The sequence below is a fragment of the Aythya ferina genome, assembly GCF_964211825.1.
Source record: "Aythya ferina genome assembly, chromosome: Z".
Classification (NCBI taxonomy): Eukaryota; Metazoa; Chordata; class Aves; order Anseriformes; family Anatidae; genus Aythya; species Aythya ferina.
Genome location: NC_140299.1, coordinates 41,861,760 through 41,883,224, shown reverse-complemented (window position 1 = coordinate 41,883,224; position 21,465 = coordinate 41,861,760).

Below are 21,465 nucleotides of genomic sequence, written 5' to 3'. Positions count from 1 at the left end.
GTTTTTTTGTTTTTTGACATTTGATTAACTGTTGCTAGCAGCATTTTTTTTCAGGTTTGAAGGTAGGCAATTTGCAATTTACTGTATGGGAACAAAAGGCAAGAAAAAGAAGAATGTTTCATCTGCATTTCTTCTCCCTTCTTCAAAACGTTTCATGTTAATATTCAGGAACAAATTCCCTTTTCTAATGTTCTTTCACTAGTTGTATTTTAGTTAATTATCTTGGTTATCCATTGTAAATAAAGAGTAGGAAATCTGCCAGTTCTATTAGAACATAGTTCTATGCTTTCCCCCAACTAAATTCTTATACAGAGTTTTCTCTTTTCCTTTCCTTTAAAGGAGAAAGAAACATTCCTCATTAGGAAGAGCAGATGCATCCCACCTAAGAGGTTTGAGGATTATAGATTCATTCAAGAATTTTCCTTTTTTTCCAAGTATGAATCTATAATTCCCAAGCATTACATACATGTTAATATATACAGAATACAGTGTCCTTGGAAGCTCAAGGAAAGTGTCCAGAGGAGGGCTACGAAGATGGTGAAAGGCCTGGAGGGGAAGACGTACGAAGAACGGCTGAGGTCACTGGGCCTGTTCAGCCTGGAGAAGAGGAGGCTGAGGGGAGACCTCATCACAGTCTACAACTTCCTCGTAAGGGGGTGTCGAGAGGCAGGAGACCTTTTCTCCATTAACACCAGTGACAGGACCCGCGGGAACAGGGTTAAGCTGAGGCAGGGGAAATTTAGGCTTGACGTCAGGAGGGGGTTCTTCACAGAGAGGGTGGTTGCACACTGGAACAGGCTCCCCAGGGAAGTGGTCACTGCACCGAGCCTGTCTGAATTTAAGAAGAGATTGGACTGTGCACTTAGTCACATGGTCTGAACTTTTGGGTAGACCTGTGCGGTGTCAAGAGTTGGACTTGATGATCCTTAAGGGTCCCTTCCAACTCAGAATATTCTATGATTCTATAATTCTATGTGTAAGAATAAAAAAGGTATTAAAGGATAAATGTTAATAAGGGCATAGTGCAATGACTCCTTGTAAACTTTGCCCAGCCTGACTTAGAGAAGTTAGGCTAAAGTTGTCACATCAGAAAAACAGACACACTGCAGGTGCTAATATTCTCCTTCCATCACCTCTGCTTAAATAGCAGAGAAAAGGAATACGAAAGCCAACAAAATTCTTCCTGTGCCTTTTGTATAATTTAAATCTATTTGAAAGAAGACATATAAACCTGTATTCCTTTTAACATTCTATTTTAAAGTTTGTTCTAAAGTGCTTTTTCTCTTAAAATTAAACATATTTCCTGGGGACACACATATCAGTTATTTTGTAATGCTTAAAAGTCAACAATACAAATATTGCCGGCATTTAATAAACACAGGGCTGAAACAACATAGTGAAATTATTCATCACTAGCTCAACTTGTCATATAAGAACATGAAACACAAAAAAAAGTTATGTTCAATTCAGAAAATATTCTCTTCAAGTTTACATATATCCCCTTTTATTTCCTTGTGAAGTTTTTAAAGTTCCCCCCACACATACACTTGCTTGGAGCCTTATGAAACTGAAATGTCAAGTGAGAGTTGCTTTATATCATGTTCTGTCAATCAAAGTAAGCGAGGCTTTATGCATCTGTTGCTAGTATATTGGCACTTTTTGAAGAGTGTTTCGGAGGGAGCAAGAATAAATAAAGATCCTTCAGGCACTTTCTCATTTATGGATGAGGAATCAAAGCAGTCTGAAACTTCATTTTCAGCCTGATACCCTGAAGATTGTTGGCTGATAATTCTGGATGGAACAGCTTATCTGAGAGGATTAGGGAGAACATGGGCTTCCTATTACTGCTGGCTTCAGCCTATTCAGCTGGGCAGACTCTGTCACACATTATCTGTGCCTTTACATATGTCACTAATCTTATCTATATCTTTTCAGCTCCTTCTGTTGGAGCTGTGGTTTCCTGTACCTAAACCTCCCATTTCTTCATTACACCAGCTGTATAGACATTAGCCTTCCCTAACAGCCTTCCTGCACTGTGTCATTCAGTAATGGCTAGTAATGCAAAGGTATGAGAAGGTAATGGTAGTGCTTTATCTCAGATCTTACAGGCCTCACATCAGTATATTAAATGCATACCTTCCTTCCCAACAACCTCCTCAGTCCTCCCCCCACCATTTTTGACCAAATCCGCTTAACAAAATAAAATCGCCTCAACAATACAGGATCTCTACAATCATTAAAAATAATGGAAGCAGATGATTTGAGAGCAGGTATATACTCTGAAGGGGTCAAAGTAGTTTGTAGCCAGCAGAACAAAAACAGAACTAATACAAAGTGTCTACCATTCTCTCTTAGATGGCTAATCGGTGTTACAAATTTAGTGTTGTTGGTCACTGGGATGAAGTATCTCAGAAGAAAGAGAGATTAAACTGCCTGAGTCCCTACTCATTTTAAATTTTAGAGGGAAGCCCCTTTTCCACACCTGCTCTCAAATACTTTCTTCCCCAGCTCCAGCTGGCTTTCTGCCTGCCAAGCTCTGCTCCATCCTTCTCTTCTATTCTATCTTTGCTTTTCAGTTTTCCTGCCACACACAACCACTTGCACAACTCCTTTCCTTCCATATTCATTTGTGCTTCTTCATTTCCTTCTGTCATTTTCAACTTCCCTCATTCCCTGTTACTGCAATAAAAATGACAATAAATGAATTTTTTAAAATAAAGGAAATGGAAATAATGAGATATCACTTTAGCCTTTATTTTCTCTCTTTATTTTTTTTCAGTATTTTTGACTGTAAGTGATTTTGAGCAGTGGTTTCACTTCTTGTGTGTTTTCTTTGCACTTAGTACAATATTCATGAGAAGAAGAAGAAAAAAATCACTCGGTCTTTGTCTTCATGACTTTTTTGGGTACAAATAGAGTACAAACTAGCAAAATATGTATCACTGATTTCTGACTAATAACTCACTGAACAGCACTATCTGGCACTTTATTTGAAATTGGTAATTCAGCCAGTTCTATGTATGATTAATTTTAAATACAAAATGTGAATATTCCTTCATATTTTTACTGCTTTTGTGTTTTGTTTTACTTTAAATTGCCAAGTTATTAGGAATCTGTATCATGTCTGTTCTCTCAAGGCTGAAACAATAAGCTTTTTCTGAACCTGACAAACATAATTCCTCTTCTTCATAAACGAATGCCTTGAATGTCATGGTTCTGCACTCTGCAACCATACGTCCAGTCAGGGCCATGTCATTTAACACAAGCCCATTTTTTATTCTGTGACAAGCAGGAGCAACAAGGAGTGTAACCAAATCCCAAAGCTATACAAATGTTGCTGAATTATATAGTAGAGACAGACACAGAGTGTTGTGTCTGCCCCAGCAGTGCTGGCAAATGCAGGAAATAATGTGCTGCAGCAATGGAAGATTTTCTTGACCACGTGCAGTCTTGCAGAGACTTTGAAAACTTCATGCTGCAGACCCTGCAAGACCTGTTCTTTTTTCAGCATACATAGGACATTCATGGTCACTCAAGGACATAAAACAGAACTTAATTTCACTCCCAGGGAAATTGTTTTCACTTTTCTAACTCTGTTGATTTGTTCTTCCCTAGGCTCTCACACGCAAACATTTTCAATGAACATTAGGATAAATGGAGCATTTGCTATGGAGTTCACTTTTCTCACTCAGTTTGGCCAACTATACATCTCAACAACTGAAAAGCACAGACTTAAAGAGGACAACACTAATTCTGTACACTAGAGCAGTATCCAGTGTTTCATCAGGCGCACCTGAACCCCTTTATGATGCACACATTATGAAGAGATACATAAAGAATCTCTTAAATACTTAATTAATAGTCAGCCCTGGTCTGAGTACGTGTCATTTATGAAAGGATAACACGTGGCATGTGGACTCATCATTAGCCCAAGGTAACAAAGGCTGTGACTTCCAATTCTGTTCTCAGCCCTGCTACAGAGTTACTACATGACCTTGCACAAATCACTTAACCTTTATGTGACTAATTTTATCCATCTATAAAATGGGGATAATAAAAATTTTAGCTACACACAGCAAGATTATGAGAATTAATTAGTGCTGTAAAACTCCCTGAGAAAGAATGCTTAATATACAGGTCCTAATTCCACTAGAATTCATTCTCTGGCTCTATGTCTTGTGTAGTTACTTCTAGCTGAACACAATTAATGTAAAAAAAACTACCCAACATACTAGCTGGATTTGCTAGAATTATTTAGATCCACTTCAGTGATGGAACTTACACAAAATACACTAGAAAATCAACCCAAGATAAAGCATACTATTCATTTCTAATATTAGTTGCATATCTGTATACAAAGAGTACAACCAACAATGCTTGATCATGGGCTCTGAGTTAGCATATGTAAAAACACACATCTTGATTGCATGTGTCAGTGTTATTGAAGCTGGAAGCACCAATCCGGTGGCCAAATGCCCATGTATGTATATGAGAGATAGGGTGCATTGCTCATGTGGTTCCTAAACTTCATTTTTGAAAATTTGACCCTTAAGCTTCACTTCTTCTTAAGTGGATCGTAGAGCAATTTGCTAAAATAAAAGCAATATAATTTCCACTAGAAAACTCAAGTTGGAAATGTCACCTAGTAACATTGAAATTTTATGGGATTTGACCTCATTCTGCATAAAGTTATAAAGTGCACAGCACAAAGAACTAGATATCTATATCTAGTAGCTGGAGTGGTGGGGAAATGGTAGACCGAAGATGACCATTCTCTCTTCATTCTGCTCCTGGTGTGTTGTTTCACAGTAGACAGTCCAAATTAATCCTAATCCAACTTCCAGTCACATACACTGAAATCCCTATATGGTATAGAAAAATCATTCTTCATTCTCCTAATCTGTCATTTTACCTAAATTATGCATGGATTTATAATTGAAACAGTCACTTTATTTCTTTACACCGCTAAGGGAGAGTATTCAAGTTACTGTGATTATTGCAAATTCCATCAAATTAACTGCATGTGCACATTCAAACCAGAAGATCAGCCTGAAGTTCCAGAAATGCTAAGAAAGTAGAAATCACCAATCTTGTCTGTAGGTATCAGTAATACAATTGCCTCATTCTACACTAGCAGTTAACCAGCTGATTAATGGTTCAAGTTCATGTCTAGTGTAACTAGAAATACTACAAGGCAGGCCCTAACTCAAGTGCCCTTTCAAATTAACCTTAGAAGACTCTTCATCATAAAGAAAAATTAATTCTTTATGCAATGGATGTGATTAACCTCCAACCTTCAAAGACGAGATTATTGAAAGGTGTGTGGGGGGAGATTATGCAGTCTCCAGGATATATAAAAACGGATACATTAGGAAGAAGGCAAGCACAACAAATACGTCTCCCTTTCATTTCCTTTTGCAAACTATTCCAGAATATTTTGTTGTATAAATGTTTTCTTTTTTAAATGATCAAAGCAGCATGTGAGCCAATCAGATCAGCAAATTCAGCAGGTCAGAACAACACAAATACACTTAAATGTCCTGTTTATGGAAGATGTTCATTGAAAATAAAGATGTGCAGGTCCCAAAACGTTCAGAGAAAAACAAGTAAACAGAAAGTACAGACAGCCTGATGGTTTCTACAACAAGATGGGGAGTGCTGGGGGTAGGGGAGACTTTTTTTCCTATTTTTTTTTTTCTGTTTTATTAAGACTATGAAATTTGGTAGGGGTAGGTGTGGGTTGTTCTTAAGTTTCTACTTCTTAAGGGCTGACTTGATATTATGAAAGTCTGAGAGATAAATTAGTTGTGACTGCAGAAATTTAGTGTGAGCCAAGAAAAATTTTCTTGCATACTACTAAAATCCTTTTGCAGCTCACATGCTTGTATTAATATTAACACAACAGAATAATATAGCAGAAAGGGCTAATTGTTGTCAAAATAGCTTAGCTCTAAGCATATACTCCCTTGGGTCAGAGAAAATAAATGTACCGTTCCTGGAAAAATAAAATAATAATAATAAACTTGTAGTAATAATAATACTGCACGGACTATTTCTATAAGAAACAAGCAAAGCTAAGCCATAAAGATTTAAACATAAGGTTTTTTAGGATGTTTTAGGTTTGCATGTTTGTTTTTATTAAATAATTAAAGCAGATACTTGCATAGAATAATTTCATCTCTGGCTTCTCCATTTATTCTTTCTGTGGTCTCTTTTATTCCCCATGTTCCTTGACCATTTAAAGAGAGCATTCAGAGAGGTGATGATTATTAAAGCAGATGAATCTTCCCATTTGCTAACATTAAACATACACATAAAAGCTTTTCTCATCCAGGATGTCACCTGTGAGATCACAGCAAGGAAGCACCCACCAGCTAACCTTACATTAAGTTCTCCTGCTCCCTCTTTACTGTACCACAGCCTGAGCCAGTCATCTCAGTTGTTCATATTAATTCATTGAAACTTAATGAAGCAGATGACTTCAGGTCTTTTTTCTGGTAATGTCTCTGAGTTGTACTGCCTCCAAACAACATCCTGTAGTTCTAGAAATTCCCCCTTTATCCAAAAGCCAGATAAAACAGTCCAATGCTTTTTACCTTTCCCTTGCTCAGGATGGTTTGCAGCCTTTTATAGTCCCATCCACTGCATTAAACAGACTTCTTCAATGTGGCCTTTAAATCGGCAGGGAACTCAACTGCTTTATTCATGCAGGTAGTGATCAAGAGACTTACCACATCATGCATCCAAGAGAAAGAGAAGAGGGGCTTACATATATACATAAATGCCTCTCTCTATACATCTTAACCATGGTCCTTGGGATAGGTTCACTTTTAGAACTTTTATTTTTTTAATTTCTGACTATGTTAAGGGCATTCCTGTTTGCTTTGGTAATAACATAGAATTGACAGTATACACACCACTTTATGGGGTGTGGTAGAGAGTGCAGGTGGTGCTGACATCTAGTTGTTTCTTTTTTTTTTTTTTTTTTTTCTAATAGCATGCCAGGATACTATTGTCTTTATCAGCAGATTGCTAGAACTTGCAGAGAACATGCAAGTGAAGCTGATAACAAAAGACCCAATACAGCAGATCAAGCAAACCTTATGATCCATATTATAATATCCCCATGTGGTATGTTACTTACTGGTCCTTTATTTATTTATTTATTTGTATACACACTATCAACATCTTTCTAAATATTTAGGTAGACATTTTTATTTATTTATTTATTTATTTATTTACTTTACTGCTGTGTAAATTAAAATAAATTTCTGTGACAATTTCTACACTACATTTCTGAAGAATTTTGTGGTTTTAGTGTTTTGTTTTTTTTTTTTCTTAAGAAGTGATTGTTCAAAACAAATTATTTTTTAAAAAATATTTTCATATTATGTAGCACATTTTATTTACTATTTCTTATGGTAAATTATTTACTATCTAAGGACAAACATTACAAACGTATGCATATTTTCAAAAGAAGGATGAGAGAATGATGTTATTACTTTGTTATATTCATGCTATCAGTGCTTCACCATGTTCAGAATTTCTTATTAAAAAGATAATATTTAAAAGCATCTACTGGACTTCACCTGTAAAGAAGCCTATCTAAGAATCCTATCTAACCTCCTTAAACCCTTTTCTAGACTAAAAAAAAAAAAAAAAAAAAAAAAAAGAGGGAGAAGAAGAAGAAAAGGGAAAAGGGGAAAAATAAATAATAATAAAAAAAAGAAACGAAGAAAAAGTGAAAGAGTGAAAAAGAAAGAATGAGAAAGGAAAAGGCAAAGGAGAAACAGAAAGAGAGAAAGAGAGAGTGAAAAGGAAGGAAGGAAGGAAGGAAGGAAGGAAGGAAGGAAGGAAGGAAGGAAGGAAGGAAGGAAGGAAGGAAGGAAGGAAAGAAAGAAAGAAAGAAAGAAAGAAAGAAAGAAAGAAAGAAAGAAAGAAAGAAAGAAAGAAAGAAAGAAAGAGAGAAGAGAAGAGAAGAGAAGAGAAGAGAAGAGAAGAGAAGAGAAGAGAAGAGAAGAGAAGAGAAGAGAAGAGAAGAGAAGAGAAGAGAAGAGAAGAGAAGAGAAGAGAAGAGAAGAGAAGAGAAGAGAAGAGAAGAGAAGAGAAGAGAAGAGAAGAGAAGAGAAGAGAAGAGAAGAGAAGAGAAGAGAAGAGAAGAGAAGAGAAGAGAAGAGAAGAGAAGAGAAGAGAAGAGAAGAGAAGAGAAGAGAAGAGAAGAGAAGAGAAGAGGGAAACAAGAGAAACAAGAGAAACAAGAGAAACAAGAGAAAAAAGAGAAAAAGAGAAAAAAGAGAAAAAAGGTAAATCTATGCTAAAAAGTTTAAAACTAAACTAAATTAATACTCATAAAATATTTCCTTCTACTTGCATTTATTTATTGAATATCAGAAGAGCTTGATAGGTTTCTTCGTCTTTGTTATTGGAATGGTAAGTACTGGGGAGAAATTGAGCCATGTGTTCTAGGAAGTATTAATATATATGCAACACTAACATGTCTTTGAAGTGAAGCAATAAAACAGAAGAGTACAGATCTATTGGTAATATAGATTTATTTTAACTGCTGAATAATTGTTAATTCAGAAAATAAATATAAAGTGTGCAGAATCTTTCAAATTCATGAATATATTTTCATAAGTAGAAATGCCATGACCAAAAAAAAATATATATATATATAGCAGGCTTGGTGAATTTTGTTGAATGCTTGATGAGTTTACAAATCTTTTATCTTAACACTTACTACAGTTTGAGACTGGTGAATAATTCGCAATGAATATTTCATCAGACACATGTTGCCTTCTTTTTGCAAACAGAATATCTGCAAACAGATCATGTTTTTTCAGATTCATTTTTTGTTTGAAATTATTTTAAAAATGTAACCATATAGATTAATCCAAACCCATTATCTGCAAATATTTGACAACTCAGTTGGGCTGGTTAGTTGTGATGAGCCAGATAAGTCACAAAGTATTCTTTCTATTCATGCACTGGAACAAGTATATACTTCTGGAAGAAATATTTACACATGCGAATATGACATTTAGTTTCATTGAATACCCCTGCATGTGATAGGGGAGCATGTGTTCTGTGACCATTTGTGCCAGTAAAAAGCAATCATTCAAATGCCTGTAGAAAGCAAACACAAGAGGAGATTGTGATTATCATGTAGCCAACACAAAACACAATCCCATTTTTAAACAGGGGAATGAATTAACAATATGCTGTTGGTAGGAAAGATAAGTGACACTGAAGATACAAAGACAATCCCACTGTCAGTTATTTACATACTATTTGTCTGTCTCCCCTTTTTGTAATTGTTTGATGTTCTTGAGTACCTTTTGTTAAGAAAAAAAAATAAAATTGTTCATAGGCAGTTACAAACCAGACCAATGACAGTTGCAACAGATATCCAATAGATGTCCTCAAAATTGATTTTGTTCCACACTGTGCTGGCTAACCATTGTACTCAGGGTTGCATGAGAAGGCAGAAATCACTTCTCACTTTGTAATATACTTCTTCTATGACAATAGCTAAAAGGAACTGGGTCAAAAATGCTGTTATGGGGGTCTTAAATAAGTGGAGGATCTGTCAAACCAAGGAAATCTCCCATAACTGCATCTAATCAGTTTATAACCATTTAACCTGCTAGGTGCAAAATGACTCTAATCCAGCTTAGGAACTGACATCTATTTTTGTAGAACAATAACACACTGAGAACTGTACAAGATTAAAAAATTCTCCCAGTCACATGTACTCTTTCCAAGTAGCTGATCCAAAATGGGCAACCCTGGTAATTGCCATCTCTATGTGGACTGCTTCTCACTCAGGCAGTCATGTCTACCACCCAGCAGCTCGAAAGTTTTCTCTGTGACAGAAAAGGTGAAACCCCACAGAGTATCCTGTAATGCACCAGCTGCGCAGAAACAGAGATTAGGAAGATAGTAGTCAGCTGTACCTGAATTTCATCTAAACACTGATCAAAACTGTTCTTTTGCTGGTGCATCTGTCTTGCCCATTAAGCTAAAAACCTATGACCATTGCTTAAGTTTAATCTAAACACAGAGTAAAGGCATGATAAAACAGGTATAGGTATTAACAAATTTCAGAAGTTCACTGTAGACAGAAGTACAAGCATCTTGATTTACAGAGGTATCTGAAGTACTGTTATGTGATTTCAGTGGGAATTAAGTACCTGACCTGTTTAGACATTTAGGTGAATCTTACTAAACGCCCATCTTCATCTCTAGGCAGCTAAATACCTGAGTCTGATTTATAGCATTTAAAAGAGGTTGCTGAGGCTTTAACTCAACTCTGCCAACATTTTAAAGACAGAGATCCTAGTCTGCATAAGACCGCAAAATAATTAGCTAGGAAGTATTAGCTGACATGTGCTGTTACCTTAAATCTTTACCTCCATAGGTTTCTATAAGCAAAAGGAATCTGCCTCCTCAATAATAGTTGCAAAAACTCATTTAGGTTGTCCAGAAGAAAGAAACTGAAACCACAAAATTGTTTCTCAGCCACAACAAAACCAGTGATTCTCTTGCCCATAACTGAAATCCACTATAAAGCATGTGGTTGAATAAATGTCAGCCAAACATGAGCATATTATGCTTATTTGGGGATTTCTTGTTAATGACTATTGTGCAGACCACCCAGCTGCACAGACAAAGTGTGCAGATCTGAAAATATTCCTGTGTACAGTGAAATAGCAGTCATTAGGACGACTAGAGAATACCCGTGCACTGACGACACTGCTAGTGAGTCCCTCATTCTCTCCAGTAAAAAGAATGGCTTGCAATGAAATCCTTAAAAAGGATTAAAAAAAAAATAAATTAAAAAAACAGCTGCAGTGTGCACATGGCATAAGCAGTTTACTAAGGCATTACAGTACAGTGTCATGCAGGCTGTTAAAGAAAATCTGGTACTCTGGTGATAATGTGTATATTCATTCCGTATAAATGACTAAGTTCAAAAAACCATACAATGAATCATGGTTGCAAGGCCAGACTTGCTTTGATTAACTACACTGGTATAATGAAATCCAACAGAGCAATCACTGAAACATTTAGCTCCAAATGTAAATCTTCTTGAACTCTGAAAAAAAGCATGTTAGGCAATGAGAGGTGGTGTATAATACAGCCATATTTCATATAATGAAAGTGGAGGCAGTTGTAAAGAAAAGGGAATGTTAAAAAGTTGTTATGCTGTGTTTGGCAAGAATGAGTCATTTTAAATGTGTCAATCATGATAATCCAACATATTTTTAATCTAAAGGTCAATAGAAGCAGTTTCTATAGTGGTACAATAGTTATGCCAAATATGAAAGCAAGCGTTTATAAGATGATTTCAAGTATTAACACAGTACCATAATGTGTCTTGGAGAATTAATCTCAGCTTTAAATTGAAGGGCATAGATTGATCAAGGTAAGCGAATTTTATTAAAAATGTACTGATATAACCCATAACACTTTCATCTCAGAAAGACTGCTGTGTTGAATTCCCATATCTCAGGCATGTCTTAACTGTATACATAAAAGATGTCTTTTCTACCAAGATACAGAACTTGCTTAGTGTAGGGGAAACCTGGGATCTACTGTTAAACCACAGAGCATGAAGATTTCCTTGTATGGTTACTGGTCATGCATCTAGACACAAAGGTACATATTTCTTCCTAGGAAGTACATGTGCCTAAGTGCCATTAAAGCTAACAGAAGGCTACCTGTGCCAAGGGAAATCTAGTTCTGAGGAATTCTTGTCAGTACAGTCTTCAACTCAAACATTTTCCTTCTGTAATAATTTCTTTGCTCTTCTGTCCCTTTTGTTGCTGAGGCTGTCTGCTGTTCTAGAGGATGGTTCTTTCAGCCATTGGTAGAATTGTTACGAACTCAAAATGCAAAGCAAAGCTTAGACATAAAGCCAAGATAAGCAGCTCTTAACTTTAGGTTTTCTCTACAACACAACAACACATTGAAAATTTCACTGATGCTTGGGAAGAGGACAAAGCCAATCAGTGAGATAAAGCAGGCTGTGTCATACAGAAGGAAGAAGGTTAGGTTGAAGGCATCACTGGTGGTGTTGGAATATTCTCTCCACAAAGTTTTGTATAACCATGGGTAGGGAGAACCTGGAGGACAGGCTACAGAAATGCAAAAAACAGGTGACATCTGGTACTCATTTCCATCTTAAGTGGGGAAAAGGATAGAGTTCCTCTATCCCTCTCTTTCAGCCTCTCAACTGCCAAGTAAAAATGTTGGGTTTGACAGAGAATACATGTACTCAATTATACATAAATTTTATATAGATTTTGACTTATATCATATAGAGAGTTTTGGTCTTACTTCTCTAGATCTATGATCAGATTTTGTGTTGGCAGAAGCAATTTCCTCAACGTCAGTTAAGTTCTGCCCATATAAGATGTATCTGAATAGGAAACTACAGTATTCGTTACTTCAGTATTTAGACTAATGTTGAGCTTGATAGACTGAAAATGATTACAGAAGCAATCACACAGAACATTACAAGAGTCACTGCAAAATCTATATCATAAACCTTAGTGTTTCAAATTACTTTTGTAGGATATTACAGCACATCTTTTAAAACTGGACTCACAATCTACAAAAGAATCCTTCTTCAAAATTGTTCAGTTTGCAGGAGTAAACTCCTGAATAAATATGTTTTTTCACCGATAAAATAAAGCATTCCATTTCACAAAACATAACTGTCACAGCTGTTGTGAATACTACAAGTGAGTCAATTAATTTGAAAGCAGATGTGCACACTAACTTGTAAGACTCAAATAGGCTTTGTGTTGGCCCAAAGTCCTTGATGTAATGTCAGCAGGAGGCCTCACACACTGAGTAGAATATGAGTTGGGACAGAGTCAAAATTGCTAACACCCTGCAGTGCTTAAGAGGGGATGAGACTTTACAGCACCAATAAAAGGAACAGATTTTTTTTTTTTTTTTTTTTTTTTGGATGAATGTTCTCCTAACATTATATCTTCTTTTTACAATTAAAGATCATAATCAACTCAAGGCACAAAGAATATATTTTAACCTGTTTGCAAATTGCTGTCAACTTTCAAGCATCAGCATCCATAGAGTCACTAAAATCCACATCTGAACACCTATATAAGTTCCTTGATCAAAGTCTCTTATTCACTGTTGCCATCAATTTATTTCAAAGCTCTGAGTAATAAATGGAAAACATGTTGCTTAGTGCTGCTAAAATATTTTCTATTATGCTTATAAACTTCTCACTGGGTTTTTCTTCTCATCAATGCTCCTAGTCAAAAGGGAGCTTGAAACTGAAGAGAACTAAACAGCTTTTGGATTTCCTCATCTCTTCTCCCAAGCCTTTGCAGAGAGTTGTACAACTTTGTGATTTGAAAGGAGAAAAATTAAGTTCCTTTGGAAATACCTTTTACGTAAACAAATTTTTTAAAATGACACTGGCTACAAAATGACCTGCATCTATATGCAAAATTCGATCCCCCTCTCTGATTGCAAAATATTTGAAAAAATGAAAGCAAATATGTTTGTTGCATATTTTGAAGGCCAGCTATTCAGATCATATGGACTTTACACACTCTTGAGCTCTGATGAATGGGTGAAGTCTTTAACATAATGATAAATGTGTTGAGGTACCAAAAATTTTCCTTCTGATTCTTAAGAAGTCCCTAAGTACGCAGAAGACATAAAAAAGATACAGTTGACTTTCTTGAGCTGAAGTTCTGACTTGTGGTTGAAAAGGCTTAGCAGCCAGCTAATCATGGAGGTGCCTCTACTCTTAAGATTCCCCTTCAGATTCCCCCCTGACTGGTGGGACTGGTGGATGCATTCTGAGCTTTCCCATAAGCAAGAAGTAGTGGCAGGAGATCCCCAGGGCTCAGAAAATAAGGCAATCACAGGATCCTCCTTGCTCAGGCTGAGTGACACCCATCCCTGTTCAATAAAATAGTTAGGCATGTGTATAAGTAAAAGATTAAAGCACAGACATAAGTGCCCTACATGATTAGGAAACACCCTAATGAGATGAGAACCCTAGGAAGATGCGCTTCTTCTATTTCACTCAACTGGCACGTGATTTTTGTCTGTTAAAAATGAAGCAAACCAACTCAGCCAGTCTGTCTTAACAACTTGATTAGTCTGTTTCTAAACACTAAAGGATTTCTTCATCTGCCTCTAATTTGTATAAATGGTAGCATGTGAGGAAACTGAACAGCCTACAAGCTACAGATAAAATTGATTTGGAACATACATCACGAGTTTGCTGTGCTTTTCCCCTCTGACATAGCTTCAGAAGGGAAAAACTGGGACCATACGATGGGGGGCTGCCCTGCACCTCCTGCAGTAGTGAGTCCTGCAGAGACCTCTCCTGGCAAAGCTTAGAAAGTCATCTCTACCTCATTCCTCTCCTTGGCCACCACAAGCCTTCATTGAATAATCCTTATGCTTCCTGAAAGACAGACGAATCAGAAACCTTCTTTTCCATTATTTATTAATTAATTTATTTATCCCTAGCTCTCCTGTGGATCTTTTTCTTCAAAATGCTGATGGTTGCTTTAGTTGTGATGGTAATTATTGATAATGTACAACTCTAGACTACAAATTTCCATAAATCACACACTGTGATGTAGGGTAGGTAGATTACAGCTATTAGACATTCTTTGACATGTACCCCAACCAGCAAACACTGAAAATGTGTCAACAGTGGAAAATTAAAAGATATATATTAAGTTTAGATCAGAGTATTGCAGTAGTATTGAGGTACAGCACAGTCAAATGAATTACTGCATTCCTGTTTTATAGTGACAGCAGATTAAAGCAGTGAAAAAAAAAATAAATCCCAACAGAATAAAGTATCTGTGATAAAGCTCCAAAAGCCCCAGTGGTAGAATAATCTCAGATCAGGCACCAATTTATGGGTAAGTTTGAGAAGTCTTAGAATCTGTAATAGGGAAAAAAATCAGCACGAGAAAGATTTAAGTAGGTAACACTGTCTTCTGCCAGTATTACTGCTGTGTGTATGTCCCTCAGGTCCCTTGAGTGATTATGCCAATATCTACAGCATTAGGATTGGACACCTATTAATCAGGATGAGCAAACCTTCACATCTCTGCTGCAAAGAATCATGAACTGGGAGACTAAATACAGGCAAACAGATCCAATAACTTTATCCTTACAGCAGAGTGACATAAGTAAATATAAATCCCACTAGTGTTATTATAATGCCTGCCAAGCTAATTGAGAACATATTCTTTTCTTCAGCTAAATAAATTACTGTTACAATTATATGACCCTGAGGTCATCTCCTTTAGGAGATGCCTAGCACTTGAATTAACTATTCAGCTCTTCGCAGTAAGTGGCCTTATCTAATCAATGCCAAATAAATACTGCTGAAATATGCATTTAATTATCTTAACAGTTTAGCTTTTAAAACCTTTTCATTGCCAGTATTTTTAGTTTGCTTGTTTGATAATGTATTCTGGATGTGTGAGAGATTTCTGAGTTTAGTCAGAGTCTAGTCTTTATAGGCTCTGGTCCCGAAAGAGATCACAATCAACCCTCTTGGAGAGAACTGGTTGCAAACAGGCCATTTCTTTGATATGATGGAGTAGTAATTTTCTATCCACCTCATTTGTTTTGTTGATTGCAAGAAACAAACACAGCCAGCTAACTTTTATGAAGTTTCAGAAGTATGGACTTTCAACCTGCTTTGCCAGGTTAAATAAGGACAAAATGACTTCTCTAATGAAGAATCCATGTTTTGCCAAACTCAGAGTTACAACTAATGAATTAAAACTGACATGCAAAATGCCAGTAAGCTCACTACAAACTGCTTTATTTTAGAAATGATGACATTCAATTTGCACATCAACTAAAACCTACTACAATAAATAAATAAATAAACAAACAAATAAATAAATATATAAGTTCCTCTGACAGCTAAAAGCTGCTTTCCATCCTTCTGGCTTGCTAAAATTCTTCCTAATGAATTTAGGTGTTATAAAACCTATAAACCCATCTTAATCCCTATGTATAGGAATTGCATGGGACTCCTGCATTGGAGTGCATCTTCCTTTTAGGAGCACATAGTAAGTTATAATTTAGTCTACTCACAATGAATATTACTCCCTAGAAGTAGAAAAGCTCCTAGCCAATCTGCTGCAAATTGGAGTAGTATTAGATTTGCCATTCAGTTACACCAGTATAAATAAAAGTTCAACTTCACAGAATCACAGAATCACAGAATGGTTATATGTACAAAATAATTCCTGCCTTTTTTTTTTTTCCCTTTTGGGTCGTTTTCCATGTAAATAAACAAACACATATCTAAATTGCAGTGTAAAAAAGACTCTCATATTGCAATTATTTTGAATCTAATTTTCATGAATATTAATTATTTTAAAGAGGAGAATAAAACTCATGACACCCTGCAGACTAGTAGACTTCATACCTTTAGAAGAAAAAATGGTTCATTAATTTTTAAACAAGAGACACTCATTATTATGCTTTCTGTGACAAGACTGTTTTTTGTTTGTTTGTTTGTTTGTTTGTTTTTTAATTATGACCATAATTAAACCTCTCATAATGAACATTGCTATTACTAAACAGTACAATTTATATAATGTCTCCACTCTAGGAGACTTTGCCTTTTTATTGAGAAGAAAAATCAGATAATGATGGATATTATAGTATAATACTATTACTTTTAAGGATATTGCACAATACATATATAGGCTATATTAATCTTTAAGCAAACTTAATGAGACTGTGGTTGTTCAGCTAGAAATAGAACTGAAGGATTTGTCATGACTCTAATACAATGTTGATGTTACTCTTAGTTCTAGAGAAATGTAAAAATTAAGTTATACCCAAGTAACATATTTATACAGCGTAAAACATTTCCACATTATTCATGTTCTTTATCTAATGCCAACAGAACTCTGTACAGATAAAAGTTTCTTATGTGGCTCAGGATCAGGTCTTCAATCTGTTACTAGCCAAATAAGGAATGCAATCATAATTAATTGTGGTTATATGAAACTTTTTATTCAACTGCAAATATAGGCTAGTTTCAGCTGCATCTGTGCGCATATTTTGATATGGTTTGGCCTGGCAGTGAAATACTCACTTGTTATCAAAGAAAGGTATTTCATCAATATAAGCTCAAGTTTTTCCAGGCACAGAAGAAAAACACAAACATGTGACAGAGGTGACCATATTCAAAACTTGAATGCTAAACACCAACACATGAGACTTCATGGGAGAAGACACCTATAAAATGCTGATAATTTCCTTATAATATTTCTGGAATATTTCCAGCTGGGTTCAGAAGTGCTTCAGGAAACAAAAAGAGAGAAATTTTGCTGACTTTAAATACTTCTCAGCCAACAAGAGTTCCTAGGAAAATGCTGATTTAGCCACAATTCACACATGTGGCAGATTTCCTTGCTATTTATCTGATTAAATATGTGGATGAATGTGGACTCCTATTTATATTGTAAAACATGTTATAGAATCACTATTTATTTATTTATTTATTTGACTGGAACAGGAGTGTTTCTCATCTTGGAAGAAATCCATCCTCCTAAGTTATCTTAAGGATAAAGATTTGGAAATCCTGCTCAAGACATTTGTACTACAGCTCTATGATATTATTTTTTTTTTCTACTGCAACTCTAACAAAGAGCAACACTATTATTAAACTTGCTTTGAAGAACAAAACAGTATGGTTTAGGGAGGACTGTCTTGTACATAGATTTGATTCAAAGTGACATTTTAAAGTTATACCGCAGGCCTGTTGAGATTTCGGTTGAGCTGTGTAGGTCAAATTGTGTTCTGTGGCATCAGAGAATTGAAGAGGGCTTTCCATCATTTCCAAAGGGCTTTCCATCATTAGCAATCTAAACATATGTCTTATCACAGTGCTGTTAGGAATTTTCTACAATTACATTGCTAGACTTAGCCAAGCATTTTCTATCTAGCTGGCTTTCTGAGGTGGTAGAAAAAAGAAATAAAAATAAATGTTTTTAACAACAACAACAACAACAACAATAAAACAAATGAAAATATCATAGAAGGAGGAGAGATTGTTTTTTTCTCAAATGAGGAAAATTTGAACAGAAAGTTTTTTATTTCAGGCCAGCTCAGCCCAAATCAAAAAGTCATGTTCTGACAAACAGAAAAATAGCTTTTCATTTCACATCAGTTTGACATTAATCAATGTCTGTCTGAAGTGCTGTTACATGCCATGAGGTTTGTAGCTCTTTGCGCTGGGGAGCTGAAAATATGCTTTGGCAGCCAAGTCCAAGTGTATTTCTTACCTATGTCCTGACCACACCTGGGTACACCACGCACATCTGTCTCTTTTCCCTTCTTCTTTGCTTTGTTTTCTCTAGGAAAGAAGTTGAACTCACAAGGAGATAACCATGACCCAAAACCATTATTGCTCTAGCTTGGCACCTATGGGAACAGAACTTCAAGTTGTGTTGTGGAGAAAGCATACACTGGGATGTGCGAGCATAATCTCACCAACTGAGCACTGTTCTACTTTGCCCTTTCAATGTACCAGAATATGGACAAATTGTTTATAATAGTTCATATTCTGATATTTATTTATTAACCTGTAAATACTTTAAAGGTGTTTCTGGGGCTACTGTGTGACAGGAGATTCTAATCTAATCTAACTGAATGATTTATTTTGCACACTAAACACTAAATTTATAATACATCTTTGGTGTACCTAAAGTGTTTTTGAAGTCTAATCACTAAAAAAAAAAAAAAAAAAAAAAAAAAAAAAAAAAAAAAAAAAAGCTTTCCTAAATCTATTAAAATAGCTACTTCTACAAACTATTTGTCTAGGTAACACTAAGTGTTAAAGACTAAATCTAAAAGGAGATGAACTGGCATTATTGGCAATACATATTTACATATTTGCATTGTCTGCATTTGCACAAGAATGCATGTTCAGCTAGAAGGAAACATTCTTGATAAATCTTTTCAAGTGTGTTTTACATGCTGCATAACGGACACAGTTTTACAGGGAGTCTAAGAAGTCTGTAGATCTCCTGTCAGTATTGTCCCTTGTTATGAAGCATACCATTGAAGTTACTTGAATGAAAATGAACGCTCATCCTCACAGCCCCCAAAACATGCTTGTGGCTGTATCTTTGTACATGCTTCCTGATCAACCTAGGTTCAACTCAACAGATCTGGGTTATCTCCTGCAGAATAAAACAAGTTAAACATCTTTTATTATCACCTAGACACATCCAAAATATACTCTTGTGTGTATTATAAAATTATGAGAGTGTGTGATAGTATTTTAGGTGAAAAGAAAAAGATCTAACATGCATTGTATATTGTACTGAATACTTGCTGCTCCTTGCCAATGAAATATGAGAACGCTTTGCAGTAGCTGTCCTCTGCCAGGATTTAAAGCCAGGCAGAGAGCTAGAGCCAGGGACAGGCTGTAGACTATTTGTTTCCTGATAGGAAACAAGCTGGTGCCGCAGTGAGGTAGAGCACTTGCTGTAGTGCTGTAGTGCTCACAGCTCATGGAGTTAGTGACTGGCAGGCAACTGCAGCCACCAGTTAGAAACATAGCAGATGCAGGCAAGAAGGTTGTGTATGGGTGCCATGTATCTTTGACTCAAGTCATATATTTGTGGGCTGAGACACAGCTTTCACAGGAAAGTAGGGTGGCCTAAGAAGCCCTCTTCTTCCTCTAGCACTTAGGAAGAAGGGAAATGAAACTGAGCCCTTCTAGGTTTACCTTTTTCCCACGGGATAGGAAGAGAAAGTTGATAGAGCTTCCTACAGCAGTAAGAGGTCCAGCTGCTCCAAGCTGCAAGAGCTGTGTGCTTAACACGTCTTGCTACAGAGAAACAACTTACCATGCAGTGACTCCTGTTTGCATTGGCCTTTTCTTCAGACTGATGGCAAAGTCACACTTTTCTCCTTCAGGCTATGGAGCACTGCACTGCTTCATAATCATTCTGCCTAAGAAACTGGGGGTGGTTTATTTGAAAAGGCATGTTAGAAGGAAGAATAAGCAGTTGGAGTCAGACGAGGACCCCTTGGTAATGTTTTTTTCAATGGGAAGATGGGAGCTTTTGTAATTTGCAGAACATGATGTCCTGGAGGTAGCTGAGAGAGAAGAAAAAGAGAAAGAGAAAGAGAAAGAGAAAGAGAAAGAGAAAGAGAAAGAGAAAGAGAAAGAGAAAGAGAAAGAGAAAGAGAAAGAGAAAGAGAAAGAGAAAGAGAAAGAGAAAGAGAAAGAGAAAGAGAAAGAGAAAGAGAAAGAGAAAGAGAAAGAGAAAGAGAAAGAGAGAGAAAGAGAGAGAGAAAGAGAAAGAGAAAGAGAAAGAGAAAGAGAAAGAGAAAGAGAAAGAGAAAGAGAAAGAGAAAGAGAAAGAGAAAGAGAAAGAGAAAGAGAAAGAGAAAGAGAAAGAGAAAGAGAAAGAGAAAGAGAAAGAGAGAGAAAGAGAGAGAGAAAGAGAAAGAGAAAGAGAAAGAGAAAGAGAAAGAGAAAGAGAAAGAGAAAGAGAAAGAGAAAGAGAAAGAGAAAGAGAAAGAGAAAGAGAAAGAGAAAGAGAAAGAGAAAGAGAAAGAGAAAGAGAAAGAGAAAGAGAAAGAGAAAGAGAAAGAGAAAGAGAGAGAAAGAGAGAGAGAAAGAGACAAAAGATTTTTAAATTTGGGTACATTGATTAAAGACTTTATAAAAATATAAGACAGTTATAAGGAGCAAAAGCAAAAGAGTACCTTCCTTGTATTCAACCAGAAGTGCTTGGAAACCTTTTTGCACTTGCTGGGCATGATTGCCACATTAGCAACAGCTCAAGTGAAACGTTTAGAATGGAATAAAAGATGAGCAAAACCATCCTTTTGTAGTCTCATTATGGATAGTACACTCAGGAACAGTGTCAAAGACCATGCTTGTTCATGGCTTGAAAACCAGGACATGTATGCTTGCAGTGCTCTCTCTATTTTTATGGAACAAAGCCCTAGATAAAAGTTCTCATTCTGAAAATCTTTTGCAGGATTCTTTCTGGTGATATAACAATTATTCAATCTACAGCACTAACTCTGCTTGGATAGTAGCTATTGCTGGAATTCAAAAATTTGGGACATTCTGGAAGATATTTCTTTGGTCATGAAATAACACTGAGATTTTATTTGCATGTCAAACCCTACTATTTTGTTGTTGGTGTTTTTTTTGTTGTTTTGTTTTGTTGTTTGTTTGACTTTTAGGTTGTTTGTTTTTGAAAATCATTAATAAGAAAAACATCTACTAGTGTTCTGCTATCCTGGTATGGATATCTTCTACTATCCCAAAATATTCTGTCAACCTCTTCTAACAGACATACACATGAAGTTCAATATGGAAATAAAAAAGTTATATCTGATGCCATAATGATGCAAAGGACAAAATGAAGCCATCCCAAAGGGAATGAA